Genomic DNA, 26966 nt, shown 5'->3' on the forward strand with positions numbered 1-26966 from the left:
GCTCTATCTTCCATCCATCTCCCTCCATGCTCACTGGGTTGCCTCCTTGCCCCTTCTGTTCACAGGAGCAAGTACCTGCCTCCTCCCAAGACAGACATTTTCTATCACCTTCCAAGTCCTGTACCCTGTGAGGCTCCCTACAAGCCTGAACCACACAGTCCTGGATACTACTCAGTATGGTTCCTGCACCAGCAGCAATCCATTCCCTGTGAGCTGGTTAGAAAATACAGTGTTTTATAGTCTTGGAATCTGCCTGAGAATACTGAACCAGAACTTGCCTTTTTAAGTTTGAGAAACACTGACTTAGGATACCTTTAGTCAGGCACAATTTTCCCATGTTTTCCAGAAGATCTACACCATTTGGTCTATATTAAGTAGACCATCCTAAGAACAATATTTCTAATCTTGTTTCTGCCAAGGTACACTCCCAGGATAACATCAACTGCCATAAGGAAGAGAGACTCACCTCTGCAGTGATTTTCATCCCCCCTAATCTGCATACTCTTTTTGCAAGTCATTCCTTACTACCAGCTAGGACACTGAATGACAGCATTAAGAAGGGGAAAACTACCCCCTCCAGTCTTGATATCTATAACACTGTTCCCTAAGTACATGAGCAAAAGGGAAATATGAATTATCGCTTTCCATCTGTACTGGCTGTCTGATGTGACCAAATAAATTGATTCATTTTGAAAATGGAGAGGATAATACAATAATGAATTATTTCTGATACCGAGATGCTTATTGAATAATTTAAAAGCACTTTACAATTTCAAAGTTCTCAGAGCTTGATAACTAATAAAAACAATCCAGAGTTCCACTGGCTAAATCTTTTACGTTTGTTTTCTGCTCCACAGAGCTGTTCGTGAAATTGACAGGCATGTAACATCATTCAAAATACTTTTTATGAAATAATCACAGGTACAAAAAGATTGACAGAACCAACAAAACAATAATTGCCTGTCTTGGTAAACAGATATTTGGTTGTTACATCTCTTTTAGCTCCAAGGGACAAGGGCAAACAAATATGAAGAAACCAGTTTTTGTCTGACTATAACCTTAATCCTTGGATAATAAGATGCCAAAAAGCAGAAAAAGAATTCTGTATATTGAATCCTCAAATAACCCGTTTGTGGAGTCAAAAACAAAAACACATTTTCTTTTTTCCTATAAGAACAATGTCCAAAAAAGCATCCAATGGTTCAGCAATATATAAAGGTTAAAAATATCAACACAATGATTAGTGGATTCATTTACATTCAAATATAGAAGTTTACCAATTTTAGTACTATATTCAAGGGTTAAACGCAAAGAAATATCCAATTGTTAAGAGAGGTAAATGAGAAAATACTTCTTAAAGATCCAAATTCATGACTAATACTAAATTCTACACGGGAGTTTACAACACATCGTTATCAGCTCTTAACTAAGATGAGCAGAAAACCAACTCGTAGCCATGTAAATCTTTTATCAGTTCTAAAGTTCACTACTATAATTTATTTAGGAGTTATACAATTAGGAAAATTAAATTGATATCCTTAGAATGGGTAAAGAGATGACAAGTCTGTTGCCAAACTGTAGGGGATCTGGAATAGCCCTCAATTTAGCTGTATTAACTTTTTTTTAAAACCCTAGATTTAGGACGCTTGGGTGGCTCAGTTGGTTAAGCCTCTGCCTTCGGCTCAGTTCATGATCTTGGAGTCCCGAGATTGAGTCCCACATTGGGCTCCCTGCTCAGCGGGGATTCTGCTTCTCCCTCTGCCCCTCACCCCACTCTCATGCTCTCTCTAATAAATAAAATCTTTTTAAAAATAAGTAAATCCTAGATTTATATCATTGAAGTAACTATGCAAATATTAGTGACAAATTTCAGCAAGATTTGAAATTCACTTTTGAAATATATATGTAATTCTTTTTTTTTTTCCATTTTATTTATTTTTTCAGCATAACAGTATTCATTCTTTTTGCACAACACCCAGTGCTCCATGCAAAACGTGCCCTCCCCATTACCTACCACCTATTCCCCCAACCTCCCACCCTTGACCCTTCAAAACCCTCAGGTTGCCCCAACCTCCCACCCCTGACCCTTCAAAACCCTCAGGTTGTTTTTCAGAGTCCATAGTCTCTTATGGTTCGCCTCCCCTCCCCAATGTCCATAGCCCGCTCCGCCTCTCCCAATCCCACCTCCCCCCAGGAACCCCCAGTTTGTTTTGTGAGATTAAGAGTCATTTATGGTTTGTCTCCCTCCCAATCCCATCTTGTTTCATTTATTCTTCTCCTATCCCCCTACCCCCCCATGTTGCTTCTCCATGTCCTCATATCAGGGAGATCATATGATAGTTGTCTTTCTCCGATTGACTTATTTCACTAAGCATGATACGCTCTAGTTCCATCCACGTCGTCGCAAATGGCAAGATTTCATTTCTTTTGATGGCTGCATAGTATTCCATTGTGTATATATACCACATCTTCTTTATCCATTCATCTATTGATGGACATCTAGGTTCTTTCCATAGTCTGGTTATTGTAGACATTGCTGCTATAAACATTCGGGTACACGTGCCCCTTCGGATCACTATGTTTGTATCTTTAGGGTAAATACCCAGTAGTGCAATTGCTGGGTCATAGGGTAGTTCTATTTTCAACATTTTGAGGAACCTCCATGCTGTTTTCCAGAGTGGTTGCACCAGCTTGCATTCCCACCAACAGTGGAGGAGGGTTCCCCTTTCTCCACATCCTCTCCAGCATCTGTCATTTCCTGACTTGTTAATTTTAGCCATTCTGACTGGTGTGAGGTGATGTCTCATTGTGGTTTTGATTTGTATTTCCCTGATGCCACAAGACTGAAGAAAGAGAAATTAAGGAGTCAATCCCATTTACAATTGTACCCAAAACTATAAGATACCTAGGAATAAACCTAACCAAAGAGACTAAGAATCTATACACAGAAAATTATAAAGTACTCATGAAAGAAATTGAGGAAGACACAAAAAAATGGAAAAATGTTCCATGCTCCTGGATTGGAAGAATAAATATTGTGAAAATGTCTATGCTACCTAAAGCAATCTACACATTTAATGCAATCCCTATCAAAATACCATCCATTTTTTTCAAAGAAATGGAACAAATAATCCTAAAATTTATATGGAACCAGAAAAGACCTCGAATAGCCAAAGGAATATTGAAGAACAAAGCCAAAGTGGGTGGCATCACAATTCCGGACTTCAAGCTCTATTACAAAGCTGTCATCATCAAGACAGCATGGTACTGGCACAAAAACAGACACATAGATCAGTGGAACAGAATAGAGAGCCCAGAAATCGACCCTCAACTCTATGGTCAACTAATCTTCGACAAAGCAGGAAAGAATGTCCAATGGAAAAAAGACAGCCTCTTCAATAAATGGTGCTGGGAAAATTGGACAGCCACATGCAGAAAAATGAAATTGGACCACTTCCTTACACCACACACGAAAATAGACTCCAAATGGATGAAGGACCTCCATGTGAGAAAGGAATCCATCAAAATCCTTGAGGAGAATGCAGGCAGCAACCTCTTCGACCTCAGCCGTAGCAACATCTTCCTAGGCACCACGGCAAAGGCAAGGGAAGCAAGGGCAAAAATGAACTATTGGGATTTCATCAAGATCAAAAGCGTTTGCACAGCAAAGGAAACAGTTAACAAAACCAAAAGACAACTGACAGAATGGGAGAAGATATTTGCAAACGACATATCAGATAAAGGGCTAGTATCCAAAATCTATAAGGAACTTAGCAAACTCAACACCCAAAGAACAAACAATCCAATCAAGAAATGGGCAGAGGACATGAACAGACATTTCTGCAAAGAAGACATCCAGATGGCCAACAGACACATGAAAAAGTGCTCCACGTCACTCGGCATCAGGGAAATACAAATCTTTTTTTTTTTTTAAGATTTCATTTATTTATTTGATGGAGGGAGAGAGATCACAAGTAGGCAGAGAGTCAGACAGAGAAGGGGAGAAGCAGGCTCCCCGCTGAGCAGAGAGCCTGATGTGGGGCTTGATCCCAGGACCTTGAGATCATGACCCAGGCTGAAGGCAGAGGCTTAACCCACTTAGCCAGAGGTACCCCTAAGAGAAAATACAAAATTGCCCATGAATTGATATTTTAAAGTTAATAGATACCCTACTGAGCATGTTGGCATAGAGCCATACTGTTTAAAAGCAAGAATTGAATTAAAAAAAAATTCTAGAAATGGAAAAGTAATTAGACTTCAGGGCTCTAAAGTCTGCCAGTTGTAGACTTTAAAGAAGGCATGTGTGAGCTTTGGATTATCTTCTGAACCTTTGACTCATTCTTTTTTTTTTTTTTTAATTGTTTTCACTAAATTTCCTTAGGGCCATATGACTCTTACCTTTATACAGAGTTAATTATCATGGGTCAGAGAGGTTTAATCTATTTCATTTACTTCATCTCTAACTAGAGTGACCATATCGTTTATCATTCACCATTTTTGAGAGTGAAAGGTAAGATTAAAAATGCCAGCTTCCATCATATGTAAAAATTAACACAAAATGGATCAAATTGCTAACACGAATAAACTACTAAAAGAAAACATAGGGATAAATCCACATGGTTTTGGATTTGGTAAAGGATTCTTAGATATGAGACCAAAAGCAACAAAAGAAAAAGATAAATTGGACTTCATTAATTTAAAAAAAAATTGTGCTTCAAAAGATAGCATTAAGGAAGTGAAAAGATAACCCACAGAATGAGAGAAAACTTTACAAATTTTTTTTTCACAAATTTTTTTTATAAATTTTTTTACAAATTTTATCTGATAAGGGACCTGTGTCCAGAATATATAAAGAAGACAAAAACATCAATTTAAAAATGGGCAAAAGAGGGGCGCCTGGGTGGCTCAGTGGATTAAGCCACTGCCTTAGGCTCAGGTCATGATCTCAGGGTCCTGGGATTGAGCCCCGCATCGGGCTCTCTGCTCCGCGGGGAGCCTGCTTCCTCCTCTCTCTCTGCCTGCCTCTCTGCCTACTTGTGACCTCTCTCTCTGTCAAATAAATAAATAAAAATTTTAAAAAAAATGGGCAAAAGATTTGAATCAACATTTCTCCAAGGAAATGTACAAATAGTCACTGAGCTCATGAAAAAAATGTTGACATCATTACTCATTAGAGAAATGCAAATCCAAACCACAAGCTACAACTTCACACCCACTAGTAGGGCCAGGATAAAAAAGCCAAATAACCTTATCCGTTGGCAAGGATATGGAGAATTAGAACCTCACATATTGCTGGTGCAAATGTAAAATGTGCAGCTACTTTGGACAGGAGTCTGACAGTTCTTCTGATGATTAAATATAGAATTAACATATAACCCAGCAATTCCATTCTGATGTATATGCCCAAGAGAAGTGAAAAGAGATCCACACAGAAACATGTACATGAATGTTTACAGCAGCATTATTCATAATAACCAATAGGAGGAAATACCTAAATGTCAATTAATATACAAATGAATAAACAGAATGTACGTCTATATAACGGGATAGTATTTGACCATAAAAAGGAATGAAGTGCCGACACGTGCTACAACATGGATGAATCCTGAAAACATGCTAAGTGAAAGAAGTCAGATACGAAAGACTACTATCTGATTCCATTCATATTGAAGTTCAGAATAGGGAAATGCATAGGGGCAGTAAATACATTAGCGTTTTCTTGGGGCTGGAGGTAGGAGGACAGATAGGGAAACAGAGGTGGTAGCTAACGGGGACAGGGTGTTGTTTTTTAAAATTTGGGGTCATAAAAACGTTCTAAGACTGTGGTAACGGTTGAACAAACCTGTGAATATACTAAAAACCATGGTATTGTATACTTTACATGGGTGAGTTGTATGGTATATAAATCATATCTCACTGAATCTATTTAAAAATTATGGTGGGACAACACATTTAAACTGGGAATATCCTGGGAAAATTCTGATGCACGGTCACCTCTCATTTCATCCGGGTATCTGATCAACTCACTTTCCAGAGAAGGACTGCTGAGAAGGTTTGATCAGTTCTATATTTATACTGACCCTGTTTGAAACCACAAGTCAAAAAAATGTGTCTTAATGAAGTAGCTAGGAAATAATTTTCAGACTGGAAGAAAAAGTGTTGACTCATTTAGAGATATTCTCATAGTCAAGGGCCTCTACATGCCTTTTCAAAAAGCTTTGGACCGTCTAACAGGTAGATTGTGCATGTGCTTAGGGTGCCCACTAAGCCAGGGCCTTCCTTCCAAATAAGTTCAGCTGCAATGAACTTTTCAAGAAGTTTACATTTAAAAAAAAATACAAAGAAGGTTTTTTTCATCTTAGTATGCATCTTGTGCACATAATACCTGAAATCCAATGGAACACGATACTCATAGACTAGTTTTAAAAGTTAAGTATAAATTTTATTTTGAATTGTAATATTATAAGTGCTGGGGCCATCTAGAGGTCCTATTATAGTCTTATGAAAAAGGAAACATGGACAGAAGTAATCAAAGAGAAATGTTTAAGCTTAGCATATGCACTGAAAGGAGGCTCACAGCAAGGACCCGTGCGTGAGAACCAAAGATAAAACAGCATTTCCAGCCCACCTGCTCCAATTGGTGAAAGAACCTGGGATGTCCCAATGACCCTCAGGGTAGGGAACCCTCAGTTAACTGATATTAAATATCCCACCACCTTGGGGTCAGATTTCATTTACTTTATGAAAATAAACATACATGCTATTTTTTTGCACAACTGATTTTGTGGGGGTAAAATTCATACTCACTTCACTACCTGTGCCCATTTAGCCACGACTGGGAGCTAAGCCTTTAGGCTTTTTACAGTCCAGTTGGAGATTAGAATGTGAAATCCCTACAAATGCTACGGTTTTAAGATGATTCTAATCCCAAGAATTTATGTGCTCTTTGCCTTTTCCAGTAAATTGAAGCAATATTTGTAAATGTTTGAATTGAATGGCTGAACTCTGTAAGAAATGAAGTCATTAAGAACTTGCTAACCAGATAACCACTGATACATATGAAGAGAGTTCTCAGTATTTTAAGAAGGAAACATAGTTTGCTATTAGATTAGACGGCTTTCAATAAAGCATGGCTAGGGCAATAGGTATGGCAAAAATTAAAGTATTTCTCTTACAAAGGTTTCTAGATGGGTTCTAAAATAACCATCATACATACTGAAGATTCTTGAAAGCAATTATTATTTATCCAACTTTGACATCTCACAAAAGCCTTTCAGTATCTGAGAGGACAAGATAACTTAGAGTATGACATAAATTCCAGAATCATTTATTCAAATCAAATATCCATTTTTACATCAAGGGCAACTACTTCTTCATAAAAGAACAGTGTAATATATTACCTAGAAATGAATGTTACATATTTATAACTGTGGCTGGTAAATCCCAGTCATACTATTATTATGCCATTAAACTGGAAATATATAGAGTTGAAAGAGGAGTGATCATAATAAAAGCACTTTATTCTGCACATAATACCTGAAATTCAATCTAATACAACTTTCAAATACCAGAAGTTTAATGTTTATAGTCTTTATTGAATAATCTTCTCTTTCTTTGACTAAAGTCAATAAAAAGTCATCTCTAAACTTTTCAGCAAAGCTAGAAACCATTACGTTAAACTACAAGGTCATCAAGATAGGAATAAAATCGAGAGATCATCCTTCTGATACTTGCTAGCTGATGCTTAGTGCTTTTCTTCTCAATCCCAATGTGAGTTTATTTAGATATTTTAGTGAACTGAAATGGACCAATGTTTTTTTTGTTAATGCTCTTTTCACTTATATATTCATATCTGATTTATTAGAGTTCTTTCAAGAAAAATAATATCAAGTAATGCTATAAATATGCTGGGAATCCCTTTAGGCTTAGAGGAGGCAATTTAAAACAAAATTTTTATTGTGATAAAATATATAAATTTACCATTTTAACCATTTTAGTGTGTACAGTTCAGGGGCATGAAGAACATTCCCATTGTTGTGCAACCATCACTATCATCCATCTCCAGAACATTTTCGTCTTCCCAAACTGAAGCTCAGTACTTATTAAACTCTTTTTCCCCTCTGCCTCAATGGAGGAGACAATTTTATTTTATTTTATTTCATTTTATTTTTAAAGATTTTATTTATTTATTTGACAGAGGTGAGGGGGAGACAGAGCAGGAGCATGTGGAGCAGCAGGCAAAGGTAGAGAGGGAAGCAGGCTCCCTGCTGAGCAGAGAGCCTGATGCAGGGTTTGATCCCAGGACCCCGGGATCATGACCTGAACTGAAGGCAGACGCTTAACCAACTGATCCACCCAGGTGCCCCGGGAGGAGACAATTTTAAATAATGTTTACCACACACATATATTTGTAAGTTGGAATTATAGTCTTAAGCAGAAACCCTCAGTCTGCACTTTAGAAACAATGACTGGGCATTAGTGACACAAGCCCTTTGTAGGCATATTTATGGACCTTACAGGACAGTCATATAGTTTGGATTTGGGCTATGCAGTTATTTTAAAATATCAACAGAAATACTGTAAATATTATAAAATAGTCAGTTCAGACATGATTTAATAAATCCTGCTTTTAACAAAAGATTCAGAATACATATGGGGAACATGGATATCAAATAGTATGTTATTGCATTTATATGGCCACATGACCACCCTGATTTACAAGAACAGGAAAGTAATTTTCCTAAGGAAGACTATGGGTTTATAAGGATTCATCTATGTTTTGATATACCATATCCTCTGTGGGCAGGAAATGCCACATATTTGTGAGTAGATGAATATAAAATATGACATATAAACAGGGAAACTCTATGATTAGCCTCAAAATTGACTTAAAAAATAAATGAAGAAAGAATGGCTTTTACAAGTCAATAAGACAATAAACCAGATCTTGCAAAAAAGAGTCACCATTTTAGGCAAAGAAACTTGCAAAAAGCACCCGATTTGGATGACCCGACCCAGTTAGAAGGAAGCATATGTTTGTCTGTCATAAATGATTCTTCTCTTTCCACTTACTTCTCATGGTCTACAGCCCAGGACTCCAAAATGTAGCCTTGTAGGATGAACAAATCTCTGCTGACTGCATCCTCCCAGGCCACCTTTTTTCTACCCCATCCACATTCCATCACGGGCACGCTAGGGAGCCCTTTCCACCAAAACTTTCCATGCCAGAGCATACCATATTCATTCACCCACGCCTTTGCCTCCCTACTCTCAAATTCAAACCACACGCTGTGTGCCCTGGGATCCCTGCCCTCTACAAATTTTGCTCTTTTCCAGTGTGAGCTCTTGATCTCCAGATTAGATCTCTGTGCCTACAAAATCCAAAAACCCTCAGTGATGATGGTAGATAGTGGACATGATAGCAATGGAAGACCATTGGTTTTCGCAGGGGAGCAGAATGGATTCAGTTTGAAGAATGTGGGACTGGGCCAGTTCAAAGACCATGGCCTAATTTTCATGGTGATCATGATCTGATTCCATATCATGTTCTCACCTCATTTTTCAGAACAAACTAAAAAGGATGGTAATTCTGGCTACATTCTTAACTTCCTAATATTGTTATTAATATTAATAGATCTTATGGCTCATACACTATGAAAATATTACATGCAGTTTAGAAATCCTCCCCACCTGGCTTCTGGCAGGAATATTACCCATTCACTGATGACAGTAAAACAGTACACCAACAATAGCCAAGAGTTAGGATTCCTCTGGAATTATTTTCTTTCTTCACCTTAATGCAGTCTCTTTCTAATATGTGATCTACACGCAAACTCAAGAGTTCGACTGTGTACTGAGCTAACAATTATTGAAGGTGTACAACATGTTAGGAACTACCCTAAGAGTTCTATACTAAATTGTTCATTTAAACCTCCCAGCAATCCTATCAGGTATCAATAATTATTATCCCCACTTAATACACTGCAGAGAAAGTGAAAGAGAGATTAAGATACTTAGCCAAGGTCAGCTGGACTTTATTCAAGTTCACCAGAGACAGCCAGATCACACTCTTAATCGCGTTTTAAATATTAGTATTGTTTTTCCACATGTAACTCATTTTCATTTTCCAGTTCTACTGTTTATAAACAGATTTTAAGGAGGTAAATGGCAGTGTATATTATTTTGTTGAAAGCCCCAGCATTTGCCAGTCATGCCTGAGATTCCTGCCATCTCAGGGCACCGGCCTTTGCTGAGTACCTTCGACCTTTCAATTCAGTAACTAGTGTCTCAAAATTTTTTAGCATACATTTTTATAAGAAACTCACTGCTGATCTTCAAAAAGGGTCACTTACACAGTTGGTGGTCAGAGTCCTGCCTGCATGACTTTTTTTTTTTTTTAAGATTTTATTTATTTATTTGACAGAGAGAGAGTGAGAGAGGGAACCCAAACAGGGTGAGTGGGAGAGGGAGAAGCAGGGTTCCTGCTAAGCAGGGAGCCCCATGCAGGACTGGATCCCAGGACCTTAGGATCATGGCCTGAGCTGAAGGCAGACAGTCAACTGAGCCACCCAGGCATCCTAAATTAATAAATATTTTTAAAAAACAACAACTGAATCATCGTCAGCCTTCCAGAGATGAATCCTTCATTCATAAATAGGAGGAAAAGGGAGCAAACTGCAGTTGTATCTAACAGTGTTCGGAGAGGTCAAGCTGCTGCTTCAAGAGACTTTTTACATTTTCATTAAAATAAAGTGGCATTTCCTGTATTAAAATGATTCTTATTAACTTCAAAATATATCCTATTCAAATTATTTTAAAATCATGTTTGTGCAACTCCATTAATATTGTTCTATATTTTAAGATTTATAACTCTATTTGACTATTTTGAATAATTTAATCAAATAGAAAACAATTAGATTATTGTAAGTACTCTACTATTAATGTATTCACTAGAAAATTCATAAGTCAAAGACAGGCTTGCTTTATTTATTAATTCATTTAGAGTCATCTGGACATATTTATTGGAGAGTGATCCAGGTGTTAAGCAAATGCACTTGCAAAACACAGGGGAATTTTATTACTAGAGCACTATGGTCCAAAAAATTTTATGACAGATATTAAAACTGGGTTTGGGTATTGCACGTGATGTGCATATTAAATGAGACTGACTTCTGTAAGACACACATACACAAATGAGTCTCTGTAATTTATAGTAACACTGTGTAAACAAACACAAAAATTTCAAATACAGAGAATTCTCTCTGGGACAATTCCTATTAAATCTAGCTCGGATGGGTTAAGTGTGAGTCTGAAATTAGGCCAATAGGGCAAAACTAAGTTAATTGCTGGGTACACAGAATAGAATTTGTATTGTTTCTATGTTTTGAGAGATAAAGAACCTCAGTGTTATCTGTGATTCTGTTCTTTCTCTCACATCCCCCCTATCTACTCCATGAGCAAATCGCTGTCAAAAGAAATCCACAATTCAACCGTTTCCTGCCTCTCACGGCCACCACCCCAGAACAAAGAACAATCCCTTGTCTGAAATATTGCAGTAGCCACCTAACCATTTACCTGGAGCCTCTTTTCAACACAGTAACCAGGAAGATTGTGTTGAAACCCTTTCCCCCAGTGACTTTTCTTCTCAGTCTCAGGGCAAATACCAACATTCTGATGAAGCCACAGTCATCTGGTTTGATGTCCCCATTCTGACCTTATCTATCTTCCCTCTAGCGCTCCCTGACACAGGAACACAGGGCTCCTTGCTCTTTCTCAAACATGTTCAGCCTGTTCCCGCCTTGGGGCCTTTGCACTGGCTCTTTCCTCAGCCTAGAATGCTCTTCCCCAGATACTGTGTGACTAGCTCCCTCCTACCCTGATTAAAATATCAACACCCCCAACCCCAGCAACATACAGACCCTTCAAAATCCCCTTCTACACTTCATTTCTTTTCTCTTCTCAGCACTTACCACTCTCTAATATAGCCCACATGTCACTTATCTACCTTATTTACTGTATGTCTCCTCACTAGAATGTAAGGTCTAAGAGATTGCATTCACTATTTCCCAGTGCCTATACCAGTAACTGGCACATAGTAGTTTTGTGAAATGAAACGAATAGATGAATGAACAATATGGACAGGCTGAGAATTTTCCAAATCTTTAAGTTCTGGTTCCTTTTTGCTGCTAACTCCTCCCTGTTATTACAGACAATAAATCCCCTTCTTTCTTCAACTAAGTTGAATTCTTAGAATTTACAACCCAAACAGCCTTGAGTAATATTACAGCCTTTCCTTTACTACATTAGAATGTTTTGTTCCAATTATTATGTAGCAATTACAGAAACTGTAAATTTTAATAAAAAATAAATAAATATCTCCATCATTTAGAGAATTTCTCAGATCTGGCAACATAAGGAACATGAAATATTATGTACAAGGGAGAGGGAGAAGTGTAAAACACACAAACAAAAACTAGTAATTGTGTTAAACTTCATGTTAATAAATTTTAACTAAGACAAAACAAAGGATAATATATACTAAAATAGACCTGGCAGACTTAAAATACAAATCTTTTTAACTCTAAGGCTTTTGTATAGGGTATTTGTTTTAACTAATCCAAAGAAAGTGGTATTCAAATATAATATTTTTAAAATATGTAATATCAGACAAAAGATCAAAGAAAAATGATTGGGAGCCCCCAAACATAATCAATCCTATAAAATTATATGATGGAGGTGGCAGTTAAGATAAATTAGAAAACCAAAGATTACTTGAGTGATGGTACTTACATAAGGAAAAAAAAGAGAAACCAAACTCATATCCAAAGTGAAGTTAAATTCCATGTGAATTAAAGCTGCAAATGTAAAAAACAAGAAATATTTATGTGGTCATGGAATGGTGAGATAGAATACCAGAGATTGAATTCAATATGTCAAAAAAGATTTATCTGTCTTTAAGAAATTAAAAATATCACAATACAAATTTTAAATAACAACACAAAGCCAAAATATAAAATAAGAATACAAATGACAAGCTGGAAAATCATATTTTAAATATGTCTGACAGAAAAAAGGTAATGCATAAAGGACTCTTGTAAACTGATAAGGATAAGAAAAAAGTAAGTCCTCTAGTAGAACTGTAGATAAAGAGAATGAGTTCCCCAACCTCCCAATACTAGAAAAGACATAGATGTTTTACGATGTTGACAATGGTTGCATCAGGATAGTAGAATTACAGGTGATTTTTTGTTCACTACTTTGTGTTTTGTGTTTTTCAAGATTGAGTATGTGTTCTTTTCATAATTAGAAAAAGCAAACAAAGTTCATGTAACCTAAAACCTCGTGACAAACCTTAGAGAAAAAAAAAATCTAAGGAAAATTTATTTTAGAGGGTAAGACAGAATTCTAAACAGACTGTCACTTTCCATGAAACCTTAGGCATTAGTTACCTGTTTCTGTCTCCCATTAGGCTTTAGTATATGTGCTGCCGAAGCGAGCACACCCCATTAGGCTTTAGAAACTAATCTAATCACACATGGAAATCTTTACAACCTAACTATTTTACTATATCAAATGCACCTAAGACCTTTTTCAGTGTGGTTGTGGATGCTGGTATGGACTATGCTCCTGGTTCTCCACATTAGTTTGATACTAACCCTACATGTCTCCTGCCTCCAGCCTCACAATCAGCGACCCAAGAACCCACCTCTGCAGGGCCCAGGGCCCAGCTTGGCCCAGATCATGGGAGTGTTTAATAGCTAATAGTCCAACTGAACTGAACTACGCTTCTATGATTATGAAAGGCCTCTATGACCCAGAAAGACAGAATCAATTCATTACTCTGTCTTTTATATGGTCAAGTGTTTTCAATTAGCAATAATCGCGCCTCGGATAAACCTCATTGGCTACGATACTGCCACTGCGCAAAGCTGGTCAAGTGTTTTCATGTGAACTTATTTTCCAACTTACTTCAAGTCACTTACATTTTCACATAGCCAAAAAAGAAATGAGATAACTGTGAAAGTTGAGTCATTTAACACATAAAAACATGATGTTCAGGGGCGCCTGGGTGGCTCAGTGGGTTAAAAACATGATGTTCATAGAGAGAAAAAATTACAAAAAATTAAAATTTTCCACAGGTACTTACTATAAAACCATGATGAAGACTAATTCAAACCAAGGGAATGTCCAAGTGAAGCCAGTACAACAAAATCTTTCTTTATATTAAATAATACACTTAACTTTCCCAAATATTCAGAACTTCTAGTTAACATATTGCTTCTAAAAAGAGGTTTACTAGATATATTTTTAATGTCTAAATTGTCGTTTGTTATTATTTGCATAAATGTATTAAAATCATGAAAGGGAAATTCATCCCACAGATTAATACTGTCATCTGAAGACTTATTTTTGTTATTAAATTACTTGGCAAATAGGTTTCTTGATAGGTAGCCTAATGTTTATGCTATGCTGAGCCAGGGACACTCATACTGTCTTAATTCGTAAAGGCTGATTTAATGAGACTTCACTATTCTACCAATATTATAAGAAGAATATGATTTGAAATGTAAGCATTTCTTTTTTTTTTTTTTTTAGATTTATTTATTTATTTATTTATTTGACAGACAGAGATCACAAATAGGCAGAAAGGCAGGCAGAGAGAGAGAGAGAGAGGAGGAAACAGGCTCCCTGCTGGGCTCTATCCCAAGACCCTGAGATCATGACCTGAGCCAAAGGCAGAGGCTTAACCCACTGAGCCACACAGGCGCCCCTGAAATGTAAGCATTTCTAAAGAACAATCTTTACTAACACAAGGGGTACTGTTATTTAATGTAGGATACATTTATCTATCATCAAATTTTATTTATCCACAGCATGTTAATTCTAAAATAATGAGATTTTTAGCTTCACTTGTTTTGAACAGTGGGTCCTAAAAGTGTTTTCCTCAATTTATGATCAAAAGATAAATATATATTTTTTTCCACTATAGAACAACTCTAACATCTGCACTTGCGGAGTTATACTTAAAGGCACTTCTACATTTCATTATGCACTAAATCATCAAAATAAACATTGAGGATCATGAATGCCTGGCTTTTAAATGAATTCTTCTGTATATTGTTTCTTTACAAATCACCTTTCCATTTTAAAGGTAATCAATCATAGAGTCACACGATAACAGAACTGGGAAATGATGTGGAGAGGTTACAGATTTACTCACACTTTGCAACACAATGTGTTTAAAAAAAAAAAGAAAAAAAAGGAGTACCTTTCTTATTTATTTATTTATTTATTTATTTATTTATTTATTTGATTGCTCTGCTGTTCCTCAGGAACACCTGCCTGTCTCCTGCTCTTCCCCACAGGGTCCCACCACTTCCACCTTCTGAGACTCTTATCAGGGCCCTATGGACGGTCTAATCTAGGGGATTTCCTCCACCTGCCTCCATGCATAATCTGACCCTATGTTTCAAAGGGGATCAAGGATAAAGGCCCCTTGTTTTGGCTTTCCTATGAACACATTTAACACTGCCGCTACCATTCCATAAGTTGGCTCCAATGAAGAGGGGGCAATAATTATATTCACGAACCTCTCAACTCTTGCTTTTCCTGTCTCTTCTAACCTTCACTGTACTCAAATAAAAAGGGCAGGCTTGCCACCTCCTTTTTCATTTTAGATGCATTATAAATACATCACACCCACTCCTTGAGGTGGCAAGTTGTTTTCTGTTTTCCCTAGAGGTCATAATGGCAGATGAAATACAAGGACATCCTAGCTTACTGACATCTGAGCTTCCAGAAGGATAAACTAAGCTATTTGCAGTGGGCTGCAATGCTCTCTTTGTGTAACCAGCAGTGGTTTGGTTTCAGACTGACTTTCACACCCAGAGGATATAAAAGGTTTTAACTGCCACCAGGTTAACTTAGAAAGATACAACAGGGGAAATATAGCATGTCTGTATGATCCCATAAAATGCATCTTCAGTGGAAGCCCTTATGGCAGTCCAGGCATTGCTTCCCAAATCCCATTAATATTATGTTCAACTTGGGATGCCTGGGTGGCTCAGTGGACTAAAGCCTCTGCCTTCGGCTTGAGTCATGATTCCAGGGTACTGGAATTGAGCCCCGCATCAGGCTCTCTGCTGAGTGGGGAGCCTGCTTCCCCTTCTCTTTCTGCCTGTCTCTCTGCCTACTTGTGATCTCTGTCAAATAAATAAATAAAATCTTTAAAAAAATTTTTTTTTAAATATTATGCTCAACTCGGGGGTACCTGGGTGGCTCAGTGGGTTAAGCCTCTGCCTTCAGCTCATGTCATGATCCCATGGTCCTGGGTTGAGCCCCACATCAGGCTCTCTGCTCAGCAGGGAGTTTCATTACATTATGAAGGAATACACAAATGTTAATGATAGTAATAAAAACAACATGATTAGAGATGTGTCAAAGATTCAAACTGATTATTAAGGGTTATAATTATATATTATACCACAATTTGGAAAATATAAATGAAATGGGAACATTCCTAGAAAAATACAGATCATCCAAAATTGACTCAAGAAGAAATAGAAAACTTGAGTCATTTTAGATTGGTTTTAAAGTAAGTTTTTCCAGTCATTAAAGGACAGATAAAAGCAATCTCACAAATTCTTCCAAAGAGAAAAGAAGATACAGATGGCCCCTGACTTAAAACTGTTCAACTCAAGACTTTTGAACTTCAGGCTGGTGTGAAAGTAATATAACTGGGGTTCAAATTTTCATCTCTTCCTGGGTGGTGATATGCAGTCTGCTGCTCTCTTTTGATGCTGGGCAGAAGCAGCGATCCACCCCATCACCAGGATAAACAACTAATACACCTACAACCATTCTGTACCAATATAACCATTCTGGCTTTCACTTTCAGTACAGTATGAAGTCAATTACATGAGCGAATGCACACTTTTGTATAAAATAGGGTTTGTGTTAGATCATTTTGCCCAACTCTAAGCTAATTTAAGTGTTCTGTACTCATTTAACGTAGGCTAGGCTAAGCTGTGATGTTCGATACGTTAGGCATATTAAATGCATTTTTTGACTTATGGTATTTTCAACTTACCATGGGTTTATCAGGGTGTAACCCCATTGTAAGTTGTGGAAGAGTACACCCCTCCATTCATTTTATGACACTAGTATTTCCTATAACAAAAGCATATGAGGGGGCGCCTGGGTGGCTCAGTGGGTTAAAGCCTCTGCCTTCGGCTCAGGTCATGATCCCAGAGTCCTGGGATCGAGCCCCACATCGGGCTCTCTGCTCAGCAGGGAGCCTGCTTCCTCCTCTCTCTCTGCCTGCCTCTCTGCCTACTTGTGATCTCTATCAAATAAATAAATAAAATCTTTAAAAAAAAAAAGCATATGAGGATAACACAAGAAAAAATTTAGTCTCACTCATGAAGACAGATTAAACAATCATAAAAATTATTAGCTTACTGAATTGAGAAATGGATTAAAAGTTAAATATTATGAGCTAGGCACATTTACACAGTTGGTTTAATTAGAAAATTGATTAACTATATACACATATATAATACAAGTAAAACCATATGATACATTTTAATAAATACAGAAAAAGCATCTAATAAGATACAGTGTCATTTATGAGGAAGGGAAGCAGGTTCCTTGCTGAGCAGAGAGCCCGAAGCAGGGCTCGATCCTAGGACGTGGAATCATGACCCAAGCTGAAGGCAGAGGTTTTAACCCACTGAGCCACCCAGGCGCCCCTAAAATATCTCATACTTCTTGGTGAAATTTAAAAATATTCTCTTTAAAACTGGGAATAAAGGCAAAACATTTCTAAAGCATTTGTTTTCTTCTGCCTCTTTATGTTTACCAGAAAATGGGGTGTCTCAACGAAAATGGCGACATAGGAGGCTCTTGAATTTCCCCCTTCCATGTGATGCACTGACTATACAGGGAGCAATTTCCTCTGAGAGAAATTCAGAAACTAGCTGAGTGACTCCTACACAGGGCAACTGAGAAATACCCACATTGAAAAGGCCTGCATCTTGGTGCTGACTGCAATTCTCCTCTTTGAAACACTGACAAGTTTTGGCATATGCTCAACCACTGGGAGATACTAAGAAAAAAGGCAGTGGCTTAGACAATCACAAAGGTGATTGTCTATATCTATATCGATACCTATGTCCATATCTATACCTATATCCATATCTATATGGATATCTATATCCATATATCTATATATCTATATCCATATCTGCCTCTATTTCTCTAGAAATTATCAGAAATATATGGATTTTAGAAATACAAGGACTATAGTCAGCCTTATAAATGAAGGAAATCCTGTTATTTGTAACCACATGGATGATCCTGAAAGGCGTTAGGGCATTATGCTAAGGAAAAAAAGCTGGACAGAGACAGAAAACACTGTATGGTATCACTTACATATGAAATTTCAAAAATAAATAAATAAAAGCCAAACTCCTAGAGACAGATTGTAGAATGGTGACTGCCAGGGGCTGATGTAGGGGGAAATAAAGAGATATTGCTATAAGGATATAAATTTTCAGCCATGAGTATGGATTTAATGTTAACATGATGACTACAGTTGGTAATACTATATTGTCTAACAATTATTTTCCTAAGAGAGTAGAACATTTTTTTAAAAAGTGATCTTATTTATTTTTGTGCACACACACGCAAGGGGAGGGGCCCAGGCAACAGCAAGAGAAGCAGGATCCCTGAGCAGGGAGCCTGATTCAGAACTTGATCCCAAGACCCTGAGATCATGACCTAAGCCAAAAGCAGATGCTTAACTGACTGAGCCACCCAGGTGCCCTAAGAGAGTAGAACCTAAGAGAGTTCTTACACACACACACACACACACACACACACACACACACACACAAAGATAAACATGTGAGGTAATTGATGTGTCCATTAACTTGATTGTGTGAGTCCTTCCACAATGTATATGTATATCAAATCATCATACTGCACACTTAAGGTATATGGCAATTTTATCTGTCAACTATACCTCAAAAAAACTAAAATATTGAGTATTACACAATTTACAATAAAAAAGGAATAAAAGAGAATGCACATTTTGACTGTTCCTATTTAAAATTACCAATTTCCTTGTTTAAATTACTGGTTCTCGGAGTGCCTGGGTGGCTAAGTCAGTTAAGCAGCCAACTCTGGATTTCAGCTCAGGTCATGATCTCAGGGTCCTGGGATTGAGCCCCAAGTCAGGCTCCATGCTCAGCATGAAGGCTGCTTGTCCCTCTCCCTCTACACCTTCCCCCCACCCCCAGCTCACTCTTTCTGTCTCTCAAATAAATAAATAAATAAAATCTTATAAAATTTTTACTGGTTGTAACCAGTACAGTAAGATAAAAAGTTTTTAAAAGTACAAGGTATAAAGAATAGACAAGATGAGGGGCGCCTGGGTGGCTCAGTGGTTTAAGCCGCTACCTTCGGCTCGGGTCATGATCTCAGGGTCCTGGGATCGAGCCTCGCATCAGGCTCTCTGCTCGGCAGGGAGCCTGCTTCCCTCTCGCTCTCTCTGCCTGCCTCTCTGCCTACTTGTGATCTCTCTCTGTCAAATAAATAAAAAAAAAAAAAAAAAGAATAGACAAGATGAAATAAAATGGATACTATTTGTAAGATGATATGATTATATGAAAAATATCTAACAAAAGATGTTCCAGCCATTTTTTTTGAAGAAAATTATAAAACCTTACAACAAATACTTTTAAAGAAGAGATAAATTGAGCATGGTAGACCATGCTATTGGATAAGAAGACTCAACATTTGTATGGAAAAGTAAATGGCTGAGATAGATATAATTCCTGAAGTAAAAAGCCAAAAAGGAGTGCTTGGCAGAAACAGTTATAAAGACTTTTTAGAAGTCTATACTATTAGGACAACATGGGTTTGGTGTAAGGAAGAAAAATGAGCCAATGGAACAAAACAGAGATTCTGGGAATAAGTTGGACATATACAGACACTTAATTTTTAACAGAATGGGCACTGAAAACCAGTGTTAAGAAGAAAGTATGTCACTAAATGACTCTGGAACAATTGGTTATCCATAAAGAAGAAAGAAAACTGCATAAAATTGACTATATAAAGATAATTCCAGGTAGACAAAAGGTGTAAAGCTAAACTACAGCATTTGTAGAAGAGGAATACATTAAGGATCTATATGATCGTGGGGTAGGGAAAGCTTTCTTAGACAGAATACCAAAAGTATAGAAAAGTGGTAGTATAAAGTAAAGCATAGAAAAGTATAGAAATGTGGTGATGTTAAAGCTAAAGGTTAACTTTAACAAGGGACACTAAAAACCAGTGAAAACTGAAGCTATAAACTGAGAATATATCTGCAACATAGGAAACGGAGGATTCGCACAGTATTCGTACTATATAAATCACTGCTTTCAAATAAACTTTTTAAAAAATTAATGACTCAAAGGTGGTAACTGAGTAGGAATACAAATTTCACAGAAGAGGAAACACAAATGGCCAGTAAACATGAAAAGATGCTTCACCTCATTAGTTATCAGGGATATGCAAATTAAATACCCAGTGAGACAGCATTTCACAACCACCAGATTGTCAACAATTTTAAAAAATCAGATAATGTTAAGTGTTGCCAAGGAGGTAACACAGTGGAAAGCTTATCTGCTGTTGGTCGGAGTATGAAGTAATACCTCAACTTGGAAAAATAGTTTGGCATTTGTTTATTCATTCAGTGTGTATTAATTAACTACTTAAAATGCATTTGGTACTATTCTGGGACCACAGCATGAGCAAAACAGATAAAATTGTCATTTCAGGTTGAAATGTACATCTTTTATGACCATAATTCCACTTCCTGGAAAGTATATGGCCTACAGAACATAACTATATAACCTGGAGAAATCTACATATGTGACTGTTCAAAACAATACTGCTTCTAAGTCAAATTAAGAAAGAAAGATGATAACCAAAATGTGTTTCGTCAGTGGAATGGGTAAATAAATTGGAGTATGGGATACAAAAGAATATAAAACAACAGTGAAGATGAATAAACTACAGCTATATATAAAAATGAATCTCAAAAATTGTTAGTGGAAAAACTAAATGTATTTTATTATTTATTTGTTTATCTTTTTTAAGTAGGCTTTGTGCTCAATGTGAGGCTTGAACTCACAACCCTGATCAAGAGTCACATGCTCTACTAATTGAGCCAGCCCCAAAACTAAACATATTATAAAGACATATTCATATTTAGTAGAAAACTATAAAGAAAAAGCTAAAGCCTAACACACAATTCTGGAGAAGAATTACTTCTAGGCAATAAGAAAGAAGTAAGGGGCATCTAAGGTAGGGTTTTATTTTTGAGTTAGGTTATTAGGGAGTTTGATCTTTTCAAAATTACATCTATGTATTATACACACTTTGAAAATATTTTATATTTTACAAAAAAAAAATACATGTCCTTAACATACTAATTGGGCTAAGTTTTTTTGTTTGATTATCAATTTGGGTCAAAATAATAAAATAGTAAAATCAAGAACTCACATATGTTACTGCTTCTATATCATATAAAAAATAGTATATCCAGTAGCAATATAATCTTGTCTCAGTGAAAAGTTAAAAAGCAATTTGAAAGCATCAGAAAACCAAGTAAAGGATATATGATAACATGGTTATTAAGAGCAAAATCTACAGAATTACACAAAATCGTCTGAAGGTTCAGCTTAATTGGTACTCAAAAAATATATTTATATATGTAGATTCTTCCAGAGACAAAACTCTCACGGTAGAATCACTCTAAAATTTGTCCCACTAAGAAATAAACCTTAAAAACTGTTAACAAACATGTTAGGAATTGATTTGTAAGAGTTTATATAATACAGAGCCATTCATATAAATTGATTCAGCGTAGTGTTTATAATATAAGAACTCACATTTAGTGAACACTATTCAAATATAATTTCAGTTCAAGACCAGCAGATGAGGCTAAGGTAATGCTTTTCTGAATAGAAATATTGAAATTGAGGTTCTTTCTAAAAGGTTAATGATTATTTTGACCCTTTAAACCAAATTCTAATAAATAACTTTTCTTTACACTGTAGCTAGGAAGTTAGAGAAGAAGGGAATGTATCTACCATCCTTGATGCACAGAACAGTGCCTGCACATATAAATACTGTTTACAGAAGATTCTTAATTTTAGATTTCTGTAGTTTAAAACACTAATAATTTTGCTGTAAAAAAAAAGCTTATTCAATGACCAACATGCATTTTTTTTCAAGATTTTATTTATTTGACAGACAGAAATCACAAGTAGGCAGAGAGGCAGGCAGAGAGAAGTGGGGGAGGCAGGCTCCCTGCTGAGCAGAGAGCCCAGTGCAGGGCTTGACCCCAGGACCCTGGGATCATAACCTGAGCCGAAGGCGGAGGCTTTAACCCACTGAGCCACCCAGGCGCCCCCAACATGCATTTTTAAATGAATTCTAAATCTATGCCCCTACTGGTAAGTACATACTCATCTATGATTTTATGGAATTTACACAATGCATATAAACAAATGAGCATTGCCATGAATTAATATTACTACTGTATATTCATGGGATACTATGCAACATTAATTAAATTCATAGAATGAATATTCAATTTCGCCCATTAGATCAAGAACTACACATTTTTCAAAACTTCAGTACAATAAGAAAAAAGGCTTCTCTGATTAAAGATAAAGTATATGGGCGCCTGGGTGGCTCAGTGGTTTAAGCTGCTGCCTTCAGCTCAGGTCATGATCTCAGGGTCCTGGGATCGAGTCCCGCATCGGGCTCTCTGCTTGGCAGGGAGCCTGCTTCCTCCTCTCTCTCTCTCTCTGCCTGCCTCTCTCCCTACTTGTGATCTCTATCTGTCGAATAAATAAATAAAATCTTTAAAAAAAAAAAAAAAAAAAGATAAAGTATATAACATTCAATCAAATTATCACATTTCTAAATTCCTAAGTATTTAGAAATGTCAAGTGAAATTAGTCTAGGGGAATTGTCAATTTTCAGTGAAAAGGTTAGTCGTAAATTAAACACTGCTTTTTTTGACATGATCTGTAGAGTCAATAACAAAAACAAGGTTTGACTACCTTAAAATTTTCTACCATATATATAAATATTTCCATGTGTGTAAATGTGTGTGTGTGTTTTATATATATATAAAAGTATATATGTTTTCCCTTTTCTTTTGAGATATATGTACATAAAGTCATTTTAGACATTTTCTCTGGATGCTATAAATTAAGGTGTTAGGTTTTTACACAATGTATTTTTGGTATGTAGTCATAATGTTCTCCAATTCTCTAGCTCTGTCAGTTTCACAATGCTCTAGGGTGTGAAATTGACAAGAAATGGTGCAAAACCAACAACCGGAAGCATAGAACTTTAACAAGAAGTTACCATGCACATTGTTGAGAAAGACTAGAAAAATAAATATTTGACAGCAATGACTATGCTCCAATTTGATGAGATATTTCAAACAAAGAATCCCAGATTCTTCCAAATGCATGAGTCCTTCTATATGTACAAATGTTTAAAAAATTGAAGTAGGATAATCCAGACTAATACCACACTACCTAACAACCTTAGAGGGAAAGATATGTAAGAATGAAATCTTACAGTCACAGCAGTTGCTTATTTCCCTAGAGTTAAGCTATAGTTCCCACTTTTGCATTCTTGTAGATAATGGTCATTTCGAACCCTCTCTCTGCAGCAGCCTTTTTAAATTTCCTTACCGCAAATCTGAAATAACAATTTAAAAAAGGAAGAGTGTGGAAGTCTTGTCATTTTATGTATTTACAGGTTTAAAACCCAATTATGAATTCTTGATAAAATATTGAATCAGGAAACTACTAAAAATTATTAAAACAAAGGTAGCACAAATAGTTTTTAAATTTTTCTTAAATCTAAACCCCAAAGTAACATCTTATAAAAAGATTCAAATATTTATACTTTAAGCTAGAGTATCAGCCAGAACAAAGGTTAAATTCTAATAACATAGTGGAGCTAAAACACGACTTCAGGGGTACCTGGGTGGCTCAACGGGTTAAGCCTCTGCCTTCTGCTTGGGTCATGATCCCAGAGTCCTGGGATCAAGCCCCCCTCAGGCTCTTTGCTCAGCAGGGAGCCTGCTCCCCCCCCCCCACTGCCTGCCTCTCTGCCTACTCCCGATCTCTGTCAAATAAATAAATAAAATCTTATTAAAAAAAAAGACTTCAAACAAAATTTAGTTCATATTAAATATTTACCACTGGAGTAAAAACTGGATTAAAGAAAACTAATGAAAATATTTTTTGTACTCAGAAAAATGGGAAATTAAGTTTCTTTTTTTGTTCAAGTTTCCTGAAAATCCCAGAAGGAAACATTTAATTTTCTAGGACACATTGATAGACAAAGGTAAGAAGGCTCCACAGCTAGAGCTGAATTAATCAAGCAAAAATCATTGAGAATCAGCAGAACTTTCCTGGTGATTAAACTCAGTTTGAGACAGCTGGAGGTGGACCCAATCTTGCCTGAGATTCCATAAGAACAGAATGTTAAGGGCACAAAATGGTCTTCAAAAACAGACTATGTAAACCATTGTAAACCTGTCAGTATTTTCAAGTATGCAGGGTAATATGTGAGTAAAAATCAAGAGGGTAAACCTCGCATTTTCAAATTAGAGATCTGATTAACTAGTATAGCTTCTTACCTAACTTCATTCTTATTTTTCAAGTTGAATCACTTTTACATGAAATACTTGCCTTCTCCAATTTCCTAAAATTTCCAAGGGTCATGGAACTATTAACAATCAGAAATGCGAAAGACTGAATACCATAGTGTTCCAAGGCTGGAATTGCTTTAATTGTTAATTCTAAATTATTAAATCTAACTATATCTGGATTCCTGTTTGACCTATTTAATACCAATGTTGGGAAAATTCCAAGATTGTCCACAGCCCTAATTAGAGTGACCATACATCACAATAAAAAGCAACCCGACTTTATGCCTGGGTCCTGGCTTAATCATAAATAACTCTTAAAAGGGTCCCATTTTGATGATAAATGATATAACCATCACCTATAAAGAACTTTATATGGCCTCTTCCCTTACTCTCCTAGTTCCTAAGAAGACTTTCTTCCATGCAACTTAATGCTAGAAAAGAAATTAATGCTGACTTCTCCTTAATAGAAAATTTTCAATTTCAATATACAAGCTTGACTTTTTAGGTGTTACCTCCTGTCCCTTCCCACTTTGTTACCAGTATGAATTTTGCTTCTTCCTATGGAAATTGTGCATTACTGTTCTGACATTCCCCACCCCCAGTCCTCCAACCCCTTAGTGCTTAGTTGGCTTGGAAGCACAGACTTCCTTGAAAATATGAAATCTATAAGACAATGTTTTTTTTTTTTAAGATTATTTATTTATTTATTTGACAGAGAGATCACAAGTAGACAGAGAGGCAGGCAGAGAGAGAGGGGAAAGCAGGCTCCCTGCCGAGCAGAGAGCCCGATGCGGGACTCGATCCCAGGACCCTGAGATCATGACCTGGGCTGTAAGCAGCGGCTTAACTCACTGAGCCACCCAGGCGCCCCTATAAGACAATGTTTTAAAACCACTACGTAACTTAAAAATCAATTAATGCAATACAGTTCATTTGTAAACTGGGTACAGCCTTTGTACTGATAAAAGAAGAATTTAGGACAAAATTTATGGTTAATGAATACCATTGAAAAAACACCTCTGAGCTGGCTCAGTGGGCTAAAGCCTCTGCCTTTGGCTCAGGTCATGATCCCATGGTCCTGGGATCAAGCCCCGCATCGGGCTCTCTGCTCCTCGGGAAGCCTGCTTTCTCCTCTCTCTTTCTGCCTGCCTCTCTCCCTACTTGTGATCTCTGCCTGTCAAATAAATAAATAAAATCTTAAAAAAAAAAAAAAAGAAAGAAAAAACACCTCAATGAATGAATGATAAGGAATGGACTTTATAGACAGGAGGTTTAGTGTGAAGAAATAGAAAAATTCTTATGCCAGAAAGAGAAAGGGACAGAAGGGTGACAAGATAAAGGAGAAGAAGCATAAAATCAAAAGTGTAATTAAGTTTGAAAGAATCCCTGTCACCCACTGGCTTTGCACAATGACTAACATGTCCTAAGGCACCAAAAGTTATAAACTTGGTCTACTGGGATGTTTTTATCTTTTTTACTGTAAAAATGTAACTCAGACTTTATCATGGAAGTCACTTGTTAAAATGGATTAGGTTTTTAGAAATAAACATTGAGTGGACTGAAATGCATTTATGTCTCCAAGTGAAATATGCATACATTGGCTTTCAACCTGTAATGTTCAGGTCCGGCTAGTATTGTTCCCCTTTTGTACAAAAGAGGAAGCCAAGGCTATAAATGTAGAAAAGTGTATCTCTGCTTTAATTTTTCACAATTGTCGTGTTTCTAAGTATCTTGCTAGGTTCTGTAGCATATGCAACTTTGTTTCATCATCACTCCTATCCAATCAGGTACATTTTACAGATGCAAAAACTGAGTTTAGAGACCTTAGACAAATTTCCCACAGAACTGATAAAAGTCAGGGTCAGGGTTTGAACCTCTGCCTGCCTGCTGCCAAATCCCAAACTCCTTGCCACTGTGCTCTGTAATCTCTCTCTGAAGAGCTCCTTCACAATCAACTTATTTGTGGTGCTTCTTCTCGAAGACTCTCCATTACCTGCCCAGTAGAGCACAACCCCCTTGAACCAGTCTCTAAGGTGGTTTTAGAACAAGCTGAAGAGGTTTTAAAAACCCATATGCCAGCAGTTTGAATTTAATTGATCAGGGTGGAGCGTGGCATCAGCACTATTTAAAAGTTCCCCAACTGATTGTAACATGACGCTGCGGCCAGGAAGTCTCCCAGAGACTTGCATCCAAGGGTCCCCTGCAACTGGCTTGTCTGCTCTGCCAAAAC

The 26966-nt window shown here is 36.8% G+C and overlaps 1 protein-coding gene and 1 pseudogene across 7 annotated transcripts in view; both read right to left on the minus strand.

The window, feature by feature from the left end:
* ZNF385B (zinc finger protein 385B) overlaps positions 1-26966 on the minus strand; it is a 398195-nt gene that overhangs the window by 244207 nt on the left and 127022 nt on the right. The window lies entirely within an intron of this gene.
* Positions 13799-13930, minus strand: LOC123951196 (annotated as a pseudogene).

The sequence above is a fragment of the Meles meles genome, chromosome 9 (genome assembly GCF_922984935.1).
Source record: "Meles meles chromosome 9, mMelMel3.1 paternal haplotype, whole genome shotgun sequence".
Taxonomy (NCBI): Eukaryota; Metazoa; Chordata; class Mammalia; order Carnivora; family Mustelidae; genus Meles; species Meles meles.